Genomic DNA, 15,909 nt, shown 5'->3' with positions numbered 1-15,909 from the left:
AGCTCTCAAGTACTTCCCATTCCACACCTGCACATTTTGATTACGGTTACCCTGGAACCGGCCCTCCAGATGTCTCGGTGAGTGAGTTCGCTTCCATGCCTAGAGACGGCACTGCCGCTCTGCAGAGCAGTCAGACAGGTGGGACGAGCTAACCGAGTCTCCCGCAGGCTGTAGAAAAGAACCAGCCTGTCTGAGGACATGATGTGAGCCAAAACAAAGACGACCAACAGCACGGAGTACTCGTGTTTGGTCACTTTTCCACAAAGTCATGGTTAAATGATCTTGAGCAAGTCACTACAACCAGCAAGTGTGCCATTCTGTAGCTTACCCTGAACTTTGAGCTCCCTGGAGGGGGGCAGGAAGCAGGTAACCACATAAGTTCCCTACTGTGGATTCCCATAAGTATGCCATTTTTCCAGAAGACTATTGTTTTGCATCAACCATTTATAAAAACAAAGGTGAGAAATTGGAGTTGTGTAGGACTGAAATGTTGCTATATGGTGTCAAAATCAACTTGCAAATTGCTGCAATATCCAAAACATAACCTAAAAATACTGAAACAAAAATCCCTCAAATCAGTTCAGACACAGAAAATGAGAGAGATTTCATTCATCTGTACTGGACAGGCAGCTCAGTTTCACCTTGGTTTCACTCAGCCTTAGAAGATTTCACAACAGGCTGCTAAACACTGAAACTTTAGGAAGCATTAACTCAGCTGCAATGTTAATTAAAGTTGGGTAACTACCTTTGCTTTTAACCTTCAAATCATTTTTATGAGACATTTAAGTTGTCAGTATAAATCAGACGCAAAAATTCAGTAACTCACCCGACCCCAACGATACTCCATGGATAAACAGCTCTGAGGTTTTCAAGTCATTAGTTTTAATTCCAGGTGCAATAAAACAAATTAGAGATCCATTCATAATCCTTTCACTTGTCAGACTTCATCGTAACTTAAGACCTGACGCAGTCTAGAAAGTGAGTGGAGGAGATAGCCTGAAGAAGAGGGAGGCGAGCCCAACATAAACTACTGATTGAGCAAAAGACAAATGCCCTGCAGGCAGCAATGACAACTGTGTCAGGAATCTCTCAGTGCATTGTACTATCCTGACGAAATCTGTCAGACCTCCACACACACACTGCCGTAGGGTCGTAAAGACTGATCAAATCCTTATGGATCCATATTCATGAGTGTAAATAGTTCTTTACAGGTTTAACTGGGAGTTCAACATATTCTATTAACAGTGAGAGAGGATGAACCTGATTTAAGGCCGATACACACACATGTTTTCTTTTTATCACTCTTATTCTCAATGAATGCCAAAGAATGCTGCCTGGCCACACAACACCACCATGTGATCGCCTCGCCCTGGGATGGTACACACACACAAACGAGTCAAGTCAAGAGACGGCAATGAGGGCACACCTTCTCAGATATCAAATAGATTCCAGTTTAAATAGCTCTGACATCAACATGACAAATACAGAGTCGAGGTGAGGAGGGATGCTGGGATCAAGGAGGAGAGATTAAAAACAGTTTGAGGTGAGCGCGAGAAAGAAGTGCGCAGGTGAACGCTGGTCCCACCTGTGTCTGTCCTTGAAGTTCAAAAGTGCCTCGTCAAGGTTGTTACACAGTGCGACTGTTCCCGTTACAAATAAAGCAGCTTCTACTGTAATAACCCCCCACCCCCTCAACTTCAACAGCCTGACACACAACTCCTTACCTTTCACACTCATGAATGCGAACCTGCAAGTGGAGATAAGATAACGGTGTAAAAGTGTCCAGATTTCCCCAGAGTGCCTGCAAGGCGACCGTGCGGCTGAGTTTCTTACCAATGGTCTGTACTTCATGGCTCCTCGAGTGATTTGGACGTGGGGTGTTTTGGGTTTTTTTTCGTTCCCACCTCGCCGATAGTCCAGCTATAAGAATGTGGCCTCCAGCGCCGCGTCCGACTGCTATTTAGCAAAGAGTTTGTTTTTAGAAGCTCTCCCCTCCGTCCTTAAACCCAGCTGCCATAGCTTCTCCTCTTACTGCCGCTTAACACACACACACCTCACTCTGTTTCTCTTGCTCCACACTCATTCACCCACTTTTCTTCTCCCTCCCTCCCTCCCTCCTGAGGAAATAGTCCCTGTGTTAGGTGACACACAACCCCCCTCCTTCCCTCGCTCTCCCTCTCTCTTTCTGTGCTTTTTTCCCCCTTGTTGCCCTCTCCTCAGCTCAACAGGCACTCACGCTAAAAAGATTCACCAAAGCTCCCCTCATTTTCCCTTCTTTTCTTGCTCTCCCTCCGGTCTTAAGAGAAGAGAGAGGGTACAAGAGAGCTAATAAGTCTCTATCATATGCACACACTCACACACATCTGGACCTAACCACCCCTGGAGAGAAAAAAGGATGGGAAAGGAAAAAAGTGTCCTGATGCCAAAGGGGTAAAGAGTGTGTGTGCATCCGAGCGTGCTTGTGTGAAACAGGGAAACTCTGAAGTAGTAAATGCAGCACGAGCCAATAAATAATCATCTCTTTGAGCTAGAAGAGTTTCCTTTTTCCTTTCCTCCTCCCTTTCTTCTCCTTCCTTCACTCCCTGCTCACTCTGCCATTTACAAGCTGAAGCAGGAACCAGACAGGCAGAGAGTCCCACTGTCGTAAATACGGCACTGCTGCATCCATCACACACACACACACACACACACACACACGCCCAACACATACATGTATACAATGATGCACGCATGCATGCACGCGGACTTAGCTTCATTAGTCCGATATCATTACTGTAATTACTCCAAACCAGTGTTGCGCGCGCGCACACACACACACACACACACACACACACACACACACACACACACACACACACACACACACACTTGCAGCAGATCAAAGCCTCAGAAGTCTAATGCATCTGCTTGTTAACACTAATAACAACTGACATCTCACAGGCAATGGGCGTTTGTTGTTGAGAACAAAGAGGAAGACAAGTTTCCACTACAGTTGCTGGACTAATTCACAGACATTAACGAGGGATGGTCTGAGCCACCACATAAAGGAACAGTTTGACATTTTGAGCAGTCCGCTGATTGTCTGTCTTGCCGAGGGTTAGATGAGAAGATCAATACCTGTCCAAGGTATTAGCTAAGCTAAATTAAGCTTAGCTGAAACTGTTAAAATGGAGAAATAGCTCTATAGATTTCTGGAGTCAACAGCACAATGCTAATTTTGTATGGCTTTTTCCCCCAGTCCCAGTATGCTAAGCTAACCATCTCCTGATGTTCATATTCATATTAAACAGGTAGATTTGATCTCAATCTTCTTATCTAACTCTTGTGAAAAAATGTTAAAGTTTAGTATTTCCTTCCATTAAAAAGGAGGAGACTGTGTGAATCTGGTTGTTGCCAACTTGTTACAAAAAACCTCAACTTAGACCAGCGGCACTATACTTTGGTCTGAAAAGTACAAGTTTGAAAATTTTGGTTCAAACATGGAGAAGGTGAAAAGATGGTATCTGCATGTGTGGTTCCCACCCTGAAGCATGGAGGAGGTGGTTTGCTTAACTGCTGACCCTGTTCCACCAAAATTCAAGGTCAGCATGGCTACTAGCATTCTTCAGTGACATGCCTCCCCATCTGGTTTGTGCTTGGGTGGGTCTACAATTTATTTTTCAACAGGACAACAACCCAAAACACACCTCTACCAAAAAGGAGAGCGATAAAGTGTTGGGTCAGATGAGCTGGCCTAAACAATCACCTGATCCATCTGAGATTGAGGATGAGTTTGACCACAGAGAGAAAGAAAAGCAGCCAACGAGTGCTCAGCATATATGGGAACTCCTTCAGGACTGTTGGGAAACCATTTCAGGTGACAACCTCACTAAGCTGACTGAGAGCATACCGATAGTGGGTAATTTCTTAGTTCTGATGTCTTCAGTGTTAATCTATGTAGAGAGTAAAAGAAATAGAACAACACAAAAACATTAAATGAGGAGGTGTGTCCAAATGTACAATGTAGGAAAGAGATAGACACTATGAATACATAGTTAATGGACAAGCATAAAACCCAAGGACATATTTTCAAAAGGTTTCAGACATGAAAGAGACCTCAAGAGTTCCCGATGCTGTACAAAGTGGGGCTCTCTAATCTATGGTGGAAGAGGCTACAAGCTGCAGCTTCAAAGAGCAAAGCAGCAGCAGGAAAAGCCAGGTTTTACAGGCCTCATTAGGATGACCCACTCCTTCCTGCTGATCTGAGAGAATAGGGCCATAAATCCCAAGAAGCTGGGGTACCCCGGTAGCTCACCTGGTAAAGTGCATACGACAAGGCACAGTCCTTACTGCAGCAGCCTTGGTTCATGTTAGTCCTCCCCTCTCTACTGTAACTATCTAAAGACATAACAAATGCCAAACGTGAATCAGGCATTCATGGGTAAAGAAACCTCATCCGAGGGAAACCAACAAGAAGAAATGAATTGCTTGGGCCAAGAAACGCGTCCCTAGGTCTCCCTAAGTTATTTTAATTACACCTGAAAGACAGAGAACTGTTTGTGTTCAGTCATTCTGATGGAAAAGTAGAGTGACACTAGAAACAAGGGGGAGAGAGAGAGAGAGAGAGAGAGAGAGAGAGAGAGAGAGAGAGAGAGAGAGAGAGAGGGTTTAGTTTCTCTTGTTCCAGATATCTGGACTGTCATCTTCCTCATCATCTCCATTTTTCCCGAGTCAGCTCCGAGGCTCACATAGCTCAGATGAAGCCTCAGTCAAGGTCATTCAATGTGTGCTTCCTCCACTCAGACGAAACATCCTGTGAGGGTCTTTCATGTAGCTTCTTTACAAAGCAGTGACTGGTGAACTTTATTTCTTCACTGCAGCACCAAGCTGTGAAGAATCATTGAAGGTGGACTGAGATAGCAGCAAGCTCACTATACGTATCTACAGTCAGCAGGTGACACTTCCTTCTCTTATCAGAGAGTACTGCAGGGACCGTGTAGGAGTACACATGCTGGGAAACAAACAACACTGCCCTCTACTGGTCACCCTCCATCTAAAATGAAACCCAATACAGAGCCTTCATGGTTTTTGCTAAGGCAGGCATCAAAATGCCTGAAAATAACTTCCATCTCTGCATAGTCAGAGCAACCGAGAAAAACACTTTGTCCTGGTCTCAGTAGTGTCTGTGTCAAAGATTGAACTTCATACACCTCATCTGATGCCCCCCTCCCTTTCCCCTCACCACTCTCTCTCTCTCTCTCTCTCTTCATTGCCAGTATAATCAGAGCCCCTGCTGCAAGAATCTGAGTAATGTTTTCCAGACGCTCTCTCCCCCTTGTCTCTGTGTGTCTCTCTCTTACCACAGTGTGAGATTACACTGGACGGACAGCAGGAAACAGGCAAAGATACAGCATGAGATAGAGACGGCTGCAGCTGTTAAACACCCAACATATCAAACAGATTCATTCGTTTATTCCTCTGTTCTTACGTCTCTGGCTACAAGTGACTTTTGGCAAGTGTGCACATTGTAAAGGTGTGTGTGTGTGTGTTTGTTTCTGCAGGCTCATGCTGAGGCAGCACATTTGTGCTGAGTTGGAGGAAGGGGGGGGCTGTATCTGACCACCAGTATCTCGCTCAGCTGTCAGACTTTAACCCTTTCTTATCCACTTTTCTTATCCCACTTTGACTTCCAGAGTTAACTCTTTCGGATTAGGCAGCAGAAGAATGAGGCAAGGAATAGATTCTCTGCAATCAGTTTAATGATCCACTGGTGCCGGATCCTCCCTTACACTGCCTGATAGCCCCCCTTTCCTACAGACACCAGCTGAGGCTACAAAACAGCATATCCAGTCTGTCTTTTATAGCTTAGAGGCGATAAATGATGTGATATAAAAGCACTATGAGGGGCATAAAGCCATGGAAACATTACAAACATTGTATTGTGTTTGTCATCTGGCCAGCGCAGGAGGCTCTGATACCATATGTAGCCCTTTGACAGTACGAGCGGTAATAAAACAAGACCATCAATTTTGTTATTTCATGGCTATATTGTTTGCTTAATGTGCAGTTATATAAAACAGAGCTGAGGTCAGTGATGGGTTAATGGTCATTACCAAATCGTCCAGATAGAAATATATAAATATATGTGTGTGGCTTTAGGAAGTCCGGGCAAAAAAGTGTAGAATCAGCTCGATAGATCGCCTTACTTCCTATTTAAAGCATGGTGTGTGTTCTCACACACACACACACACACACACACACACACACACACACACACACACCACTATGGTGGAAAACACCAAATTAAACATTGTGTTGTTTAGATTGAGGGAAGAAGCTTAAATCCCACTGACCACTTTCAGGGAAACACATGTGACCTCAACTCCGTGGGAAATCAGAAATGGGAACTTGACTTTCCCCCCTCTCTCTCCCTCTCTCTGCATCTTTCTCTCCTGAGTTCCCCTCCCCTTAAATTCTTCTTTCGTCTCTCACTTCCTCTCCAGCACAGTGTTCAGAGTGATCTTGGATATATATAGCAAATTTTCCACTCTCTGTCCATTGCCCATATGGTCCAGAAATAATGCTTGGGAACTTGTCGTCATGTAACATCATGCCACACTAATCTGCCATATTTAGGCTATTAGAGGCTAACACTGACTGCCCTGTGCTGCTGTGCTGACTTTGGGATGACTTGGCCTGTACAAGGCTCATCTGCAATACTGCCGTGTCTTGGCTTACAGCTTTAACAGGTACTACAAGGATCATTCATTCATAGTTGGAGGGTAGCTACAGTAAAGTGTGACTAAAAATGACGTCTGCAGCATCAGCTCTATGTCAACAAAAGACGACTGATGCACCCATAATGCAGCGTGCCAAAACAATTTCCAAGTCCTCTGCTGTCATGTTCAAATAGTCATACTAATGACTCATGTGCACCCAAAATTGCCTGATAAAGTTCATTTATCTCATTAGAACATATGGCTCCAGGCGCTCTGGTAGCTACCCTGGTATCTGCCCAGCGTTCTACGATTGAGTCTTCACCACAGTGGCTTAGGTTCAATTCCAACCCTCCCTCCACAGTTTCCTGTCTGTCTCTGTCCAAATAAAGGCTTTAAAAAAAAAAAGGCGAGGAAAACCACAGACAGGATTTCCCCATTTCAACATGTAGCCCTTTAGATTAGCATACCAATGCTAAATGTGTGACATGCTAAGGACCTTTCTCTCTCAGTTTAGCCCAACAATGTCTTTAAATACACACCATTCTCTTACTGATAAAGGAGGGACATTATTGACATCAAAAAGTTAGAGCTTTCTGTATGATATACGGTTAGCTCTTCTGCAAGGCAGACGATGGCGTTTCAGTAAACATTAGGCATGCGCTAGTCTTTCATGCACAGTTTAAAATGCTAAAAACTACTGAGAAACGGCAAATGTTTTGTGAAGGAAATTCATTCAACATGTTAAACATGATGCTTAATTTTACATTGTTGGTCTAAAAATGCTAAAAGTTCATTTGTTGTCATGACTTAGAAGTTTTTAGGATGAGCTCTATCAATACTGCATTGTTGCATCACACTGAGCACACCCTTGACTGCAAGAGTTAATTTTTAGCCTATGCTGTAAAGGTTTCATCAGTCTGACGAATCCCAGGCGTCACAGATTCTTTTAAGGAGGCTATGACATCAGTAACACAACACAGGGCCAATCCTTGTTGCTGAACAGCACCCTGAATCAAATCATCTTTGACACTGGGAAGATTAGCCCGGGATTGAACAACAATGACACAGTTGGGACATCGACAGTCAAGACAAAAGAGGAAAATAAAAAGAATGATGTTTACATTTGGTCCCATAGGTTGAAAATGATAAAACAACTCCCCTTTGCAGCAATGTCCGCCTATAAGAACGTTGACGAAAGCACAGTCCATATGATGACTTCACCCGTCTCTATTACAATCTCCTCAAGAATCGTCCTACATGGTCCCACTGGACAGAATTACGCTATAGCTGGATTTCAACCAAAAACAATGTCTGCTCCTCTAAGGTGAGTTATAAGTCAGGAGTTATAAGTTAGTTCTCCCCAGAGTTCTCAGGAACACACCTAGTTCTGGGGGAATTTTGGCTTATTGGTCAAGTTTGCTGTAATGTGATGAGAGATTGTCCAATAATCTACCAAGGACACTCTGTTCCTGATAGATCCGCGACTTAAGGGTCTTATAACCACATGCAAAACTCAATAAAAGGGGCATTAACTGAAAGTAAGGACGTGGTATCAGCTAAAGCTAAGTGGACAGTCAGATGAATGACTTGTAACTAGGTTTGCCATCCTTCTAAGCATCTAGTACTTTCTTTCTCTTCTGTAATCTCTCCTTTCATGTCGCTCTTTCTGTGCTTTTGTTGCTTTACAGCAGACCTGGCTCTCTTCCGGACACTCCACAGGCTCTTCCACCATAACAAAGCCCGTCTTGTAAATCGGTACTAATACAAGTCATTACAATAGTTTCAACAATAAATATTGTGTTAACTTTTGGCCTGTGGTATACGAGCTGTGAGAGAAAAGCCAGAGGAGGATCAAACCTTAACCCTTTGGCTACAAATCAAAGGATAAAGAAAATATGGTGTCTTGAGGTGCCTGTTTGAACCATGCAATGCCTGCTCGAAGTCGCTGTAAATCTGCTTACATCCCCCACCAACCAAAAGACACTGATGCAAACAAGATCCTGACGTTAGCCAGACTGTCATTCCATCAGCATCTTCACCTTTCACGTTCCCTCTCTCCCACGCTATTCTCTCTCTCTCCTTTCCCAATTCACACTCACGCATTGCTGCAAGACAGAACAATTGCTTGCTTTAGTCCGGCATCAGCCTTCAAATCACCACTCAAGCTGGTACCAGTATCTAAAGAAGTACAAGAGGGAAGGGAGGGGAGGGATTCCACGTCTAGAAAAATGGGGCAGGGGGCGAAAGAGAGTTTAAAAAAAAAAAAAAAAAGAAGTGAAAAAATAAATGGCAGTGCGGGGCGGCTGTGATGTCAGAGCGAAAGAATGCAAGCCATGTGGGCGGCAAACGAGTCGGGAAACAGAGACGAGAGGGCAGAAGAGAGAGAGAGAGAGAGATTCGATGAAAGAGAAGTATCAAAAAAGAGAACAGGCAGGAAGTTGATGGCAGATGGTGAAAGTGTCACAGTCAGGAGGAATTATAATAAGATGAGTGTCTGTGTGTGTGTGTGTGTGTGTGTGTCTGACATAACTAGCTCATGGTGGCCCAGCCCTATATTGACACAAGGGGGTTCCCAGGGGCCAGATACACTCAGTCAAACTGTTCCTGTTTCTCTCTGCAGCCTACTTAGTGTTCCTCTGTGCTGCTCTGCTGCCCTCACAGCTCTGGGTTAAGTGAATCACCAAAATGTGTGTGTGTGTGTGTGTGTGTAACAGATCATTAAGAGTGAGTTGTTTCCATTGTGAGAAAGATATAAAGCCCAGAGACTAAAGCAGCAGGCTTGAAATTAAGTTAATAAGAGAAACTGGGCTTTAGTTTTATTTCAGTTCACACACACACACCAAACATAGAGACACTCCCTGTCCTTCACACACACACGAACACACACACACACCCACCCACTTTTCCACTGTGGCAGCACTTTGGTCATGCAGGCATTTCCTAAAGTGTCTAGCGTCTTTTATGAAGGCATAATCTTCGGCTGAGTCGGGTAGGTGGTTGAATCTTTTAGAGTGCATGAATGGAAGCTGGTCCCGGCTCTTCTGCAGAATTCACACTGAAAATAACCTCTGATATGAGGCTCCGACCACAAAAACACCGCTCTAAATGAACGCCCTATTTTAAACTTTGAGCTTTTTACAGCTGATCTCGTCAACCGTGATACAGGCACTGTACGGGGTCAACAAGTTTGACGCTTCGAGGTGAGTCTGCCAACAAACACTGAAGTGAAGAAGTGGGTAGAAGCTGGAACTCTGAACCTTTTAAGAGCTTTTTCATCATCACTTTGAGTTCCAACAGACTTCAGATGTCATTTGAAGTCCTTGCACATGCATATGTTTCCACAATGATTGAGATTTATAAAACCCAATCAGCCGTACACAAAGCTTTATAAATCTGACCTGTCTTCATAGATTCATGACTAAAACAGTGTGTAAGCTTACAGCTTCATGCATCCGTCTGCCCTAAAGTGGCTTTGTGGCTTAGCAAGTGGGAGCATTTATCCCCATCGAGGCTACACTTGCATGCTGAGTGGTATGTTTCATGGTTACGGACTTCAGGCATGGTTCAACCTTCTTGTCCTTCAATCATTTGTCCAAAAACTTGCATTTGTCCATTGGGTAGGCCATTTATATCTGGGCCTAAAGTGACCTTTGGTCAATATTATTAAGAAGCAAGCTAGAGTACAATTAGCACAGGTATAAACACTAAACAATGAATGGTGGCTGAATTCCATTTAGCTGTGTCAGGGTCAGGGTCCTGGTATTGTTCAAGCTGACTTACCGTCACTCTGTCATGGCTTACTAAGTCAAATAAAGTCACTGTTAATGTTTAAAAAGGATAAATAAACTGACACACTGTATGCAGTGTGAGTGATGAGAAATCTCTGAATAATGACAGTCTGGAAAATTGAATGTGTTCATAAAAGAATAAACCTTTGCTAAGATACAATATCATCCATGTATCTGGTAGATCATTTGCTCTAACACTCTGTGCCAAACATTCATAAGTAGGCTACTCTACCAAGTAGATAGTATGGCTCTAGCTAATGATTCTTTTTATTACTGATTCATTTGTAGATTATTTTATCGATTCATTCAGTCCATGTCAAATGGACCACCATTATGAGCATCTTCAATGAATTGTGGACTGAGCCTTAGCACACGGGGCGGCTGCTCTACCAACTGAGCTAAACGACACCCCGAATCCAAGCCCTTTTTGATATCACCACTATGTGGCACCAAAGTCAGATATGTCCAAATATAGCACATAGTTTCCATACCTAATCTGTGTTCTAATGTGAACTGTGAACCTGTGTGCAGAAAGCAGCGTGTGTTTTTCTTTTCTAAATGTTTAGGACTGCTCCTTTCACAGATAATGAAGGTAAAAGAAAAAACACAGACGCACATACAGTCTACTCTCCCACAGTTGGCAGCTTCTTCCAGTCAACAGGGCAGGTGGTGACATGCTGGAAAGGAACTCAAAACATTGGGAACATTCTGCCTCTCCAACCCCCATTCCCACCCTATTCTACCTACAGAGGTGCATATCTTGCTACACCTCTGCTCCCTGCACTGCTTGTCTTTTACCACTTCTCTCTCTGTCTACTATCCCCACTCCATCTCTCTTTATCTCTTACTCTCTTTCTTCCACATCTCACTGGTTGTATTTATACCCACCAGGCCTTATATGGAGTCGGGCTTTATCTGCAGGTTAAAACAATGCTGGAGCGCCTCATACAGACTAGAACAGACTCTGACCAACGCTGATAACTACTCTGAAGCTTTAATGGTTGATATTGGAAACACATTGCATAATATTGGATCAGAAAGTCTTCTGTTACACATATGACTGAAGAGAGAAAATGAGTTGTATTTGGCATGAAACGTGCCTCACCCTGACTTATGAAAGTGCTGACTTAATACAGTTTTATTGTCTCATGACTGCTATTTTAGAGTCTTTTAATACAGACAAAAAAGCATTAATGTTTAATATGCGACTTCAGACTATGAATTGGCAAACCACTTAGAATACAGGAGGAGCAGGGAAATGTTGTACCTTGCACATCAGTTAGCTGAACCTCCAAACAAAGTTGCAACCAATAATGTTTGGACAAAGTAAATAAGGAAGTATTTCATAAGATTTGAAATTTGGGCCTATCAACATGTAGTCCACAGACTTAGAAAAGCTTAAAACCAAGTTAGTGTATTTCCAAACATTAGTTTCCTGTTTACTCCAAGCACTTCCTCTTTGCTGATTAGACATTAATAACAGCTGAGCCACGGGACAAAACAACAGATGATGTGAACAAACACCCTCTAAATACTTGTGTGGAGTCCATTTCCTCCTCACATCACTTTGAATGCAACAGGACAGGGTTTGTGCTGGCATCTTCAGCTGATCCCTCCACATGTACAGAGCAGCACAAGGACTATTTGTCGGTAAAATGTCAAAGAGAAAGAGAAGATTAGAAAGGAGGTGTGACATTTTGGAAAGATGGCTCCTCAGAAGTCATCGGTTTCTCATTAAAGTGCTGCTGACATGTCATCATCCACCTACATTAAATCTGACAAATGGATGGCAATTTATGTGTGAACTGCTTGAACTCGGAGCAGTCTCTGGAGAAAGTAACCAAACACAGATCTTCTTCTCCCAACTCAAGAGGAGAGCTCGGCAATTTGTTCGCACACACAGTTCATTGCAACATCTCTGGAATCTTCTCCTCAGAGATTTATCACCTAGGGTTGGGCCATTGAGACATACAATATACATACAACTGTTCTCCACACATGCTGCGCTGTGCTGAGATCTTCCATTCACTCATTTCCAAACATGCAAACTTGAGTTAACCCGTGCGCAGAAAACAATGTTTTTCAGGAAGATGCAGCAGATTATTTGCTTACAATCAGTCAGGAGTGACCAGACAGCTACACAACTCTTACAAAACACACACCATCCAGTCATTCCTTTGATAATGATGAAATGATGCCAGGTGTAAGGAAGTTTTCGCACAACACTGAGACATTCACTGACTGTTGTTGGTTCTGTCACACACTGGTTCTCTCGTTAAACTATGTCCAAAAAAACCCCAACAAGCTGTGATGGTGTGCCTGACATCTGAAGATATGATTCCAAAAAATCAAAATTCTCTCTTCTCAGATGGACTTCCAGAAATGTCACCCCAGGCAACAATTTAATCCGACTGGGACCAACTCTAAGAGAACAGTTGTTGGAACTCTCCCTTTAAATGTAGCAGAAGATCCCCTCACACACTCACACAACCATCTAACCACTTGTCATAGTTGGACTGGGCAGGGCTGCTGTGGTATGTTAGATAGTGAGCTTTGACTATTTCTGTCTGTTCAGGAGGTATGCGGCTCACAGCTGTGTTAAGGATAAAAATACCTCAATTAGGAAAACAACTGGGAAATCCTGGTGGCCTAGAGGTTTGACGTGCTGACCACGGAATCACTGTGTTCACAGTTTGGGTTCAGCAAACTAACGCAGCTTCTCTCAGACTGCACTTCTTCAGGAGATCCTATAAAATGTCAGACAAAGACTTTAGCAGCTAGCTAGCCCTCCATAGGACTGTACTTTGCGTCCTGGTAGCTCACCTAGTAGAGACTCAGTCCTTGCTGCAGTAGCCCAGGGTTCAACTCTGATGCTAATGTCACCTGCTTACTATGTTCACTATAATAGTTGTGCATTCAAACAAAATTGTTAATTAGCAATAAGTAGTATAGCTGAGGCTCATGGGATGCCTTTTGTTTTGCAGAAATTGGGTCAAAAGTTAAAGTATTGGACGAAGTGACATAAAAACCATTTTCAAACTAAAATGGAAATCCAGTTCAAAAGCTTATCAACCATAGACGGTAAAATATGAGCTCCCGCCAAAGCGGTGCACCATAAACCTGAAAAAACAAGACATCAAACACTGAATTTATGACTTAAACTCCCACACAGTATGAAATCTAAAGATAAGATAGGAGAATCTGACACCCTGAGAAACCTGAGGAAACGCTCTGCACTCATACACTATCAGGTTTTTATAGACACATTGGTCACTGCACCAGTGGAAAAGACTGCAAAACAGGTGAACATTAACCTCTTCACTCCACCCAGAGAGGACAGAACCTGGTTTCCACAGCAGTAATGCAGCATGGTTTCACATGGCAGTCTGTCCTTTCTCCAATATCTGTGTCAACTTTCTCACAGACTGCTCACCAGTCCAGGGTGTTATCCTGCTTGACATTCAATCCATGCTGGGATACACGTCAAACTTTCACCTTCAATAGTAAAGAGCAAAGACAAGGAGTGAATGAATATTGCTCTGGGATCCGGAGCATGTACCAACAACCAATCTTAACCTCGTTCATCAGCAGTGTTTGCACTGCAGGCAGCTTTCTTTTCTCCTTTCTCTCTGCTGGCTAAGCTTTCATGCCACATTTACTTTTTCTGCTCTCAACCTTCATAACACTCAAGTTATTTATACCACCATTTTTTCTGCCATTTCCCCACATTCCACCTCCTACTCCACCAACTCACCCTCCTCTTACTCTCTCTCATTCTCTAGGTCCAAGGACACACCTGCTTGTACAAGACTGACATTATCAAAGCTCCATGGACAGATTATTTGGTTAAATGTTAACAAAATGTACTGAGTCAAAGAGGAAACTTTCATAGCCTTAACCAAGGATGTTTGCTGTTTTGTCACCACACTCAAGGCTATGGAAAACACACACACACACAAACACACACACACACACACACACTGAGTTTCTTTCCACTGCCCATTTAGAGAACTCCTATTGTCCTGCTCAAGGATTTCTTATGCAATACATGTCATACATTTCAGAAACACATCTGTTGATCTTTGTTTGAGTTTGAAAATACAGTAAAAGCCAAGGCCCGGTCACAGCAACCAATTTATTTGTGATTGTGACATTTCATGGGAAGGTCACAATCTTCAAAATCTGCGCATTTAAGAAATTGACCGTTGACCAATAGCAAGCCATCATGACAGTGCTGACCTTTGAAGGAACGGAGAGCCAAAGAGTCCAAAATAGGGGAAACTATCATAGCATACTAGCAGCGTTGCATCATCATGATTTATTTAACCCTCAGGAGTGAAAACTGCTCCACCAAAGAGGACTGCGTCTTTGAACAATTATGATGCAGCAATCGATCGTGAATTATATCCCATTAGCAACTGAGCTAACAAGCTGGCTCCTGACCGTTATCAAGCTTGCAGGTTGGAGAGCTTTTATCCCTTTTTAATAACTCTTTATTGACTGAAATGATGTACAGAACAAAACACCGGGAAGAGTAAATGGCTCAGTAAAGAGAAAATAGAAAGAAGCTTAAAGAGTTTGGACTTAGTTCTAATATGTTCCTGCAGCCCAACAAAGCTTTCTTCTTACTGATAAGTCCACAAGATAAATGGTACATTAAACATGCTAAAGGTTTCAGTACAAATGTTTCCTGATAAGGCAGCCATTAGCTGCACACAGGGCAAAGTAAGTTGTGTCTATGCTATTTATCAGAGTCCACATTATTCCTTTCCCATGTCTTCTCCATTCACCAGATTCCATTTTCTCCTGTTACACACATACCTCATTCTTTCCACCTCCACCTCATTCTCACTTTTTCTATTTGAACATGAACAAGAGATATGGAGTTCATAATAGTAACGCTAGAGTTTATTCAGCAGGGGTTGGGTAGCGGGGATAAAAGATGGTAATTTATTTGGTGATTATTTCCGCCTGTTGAATTGTGCTTGAGTAGGAAGGAGCTAAGAGTTCCACACCAATCCAAACCTAACACACACACACACACGCTGACACACACTTGACATGCCATGGGCGCCCTTGTTTGAACAAACGCTGAGATTTGCCTCTGGAGTCATATCACACAGCACACACGGCGGGTGGGTGTGTCTCCACACTGGGTGTATGGTTAGAAAGCAGTCGGAAAATCACAGGTGAACAGGAGAGGAGCTGACATAATTACAGTTATGATGTAGTACGGGGTTCAGAGGGCTCAGGTCAGTTTGTCATGATTACAGGGATTGATGGTCACACACTGAATGTACAAAACATACAAGGCACTTAACCTGTGAGTGCAGAGCCTTCATGGAGGGCATGTTAGCCCTGTGACTGAACATGGTCTTAATATTTTGCTCACTAAAGTTACATTTACTGGTATCTTAGGTCTA

At 43.1% G+C, this 15,909-nt stretch overlaps 1 protein-coding gene across 2 annotated transcripts in view; it reads right to left on the bottom strand.

Annotated features, from left to right (window-relative positions):
* Positions 1 to 15,909, bottom strand: part of LOC104920876 (unconventional myosin-Ic) — a 57,021-nt gene that overhangs the window by 28,895 nt on the left and 12,217 nt on the right. The gene's annotated exons all lie outside the window — the stretch shown is intronic.

The sequence above is a fragment of the Larimichthys crocea genome, chromosome VII, assembly GCF_000972845.2.
Source record: "Larimichthys crocea isolate SSNF chromosome VII, L_crocea_2.0, whole genome shotgun sequence".
NCBI classification, from domain to species: domain Eukaryota; kingdom Metazoa; phylum Chordata; class Actinopteri; family Sciaenidae; genus Larimichthys; species Larimichthys crocea.
This window is presented reverse-complemented; position numbering and strand designations above follow the sequence as displayed.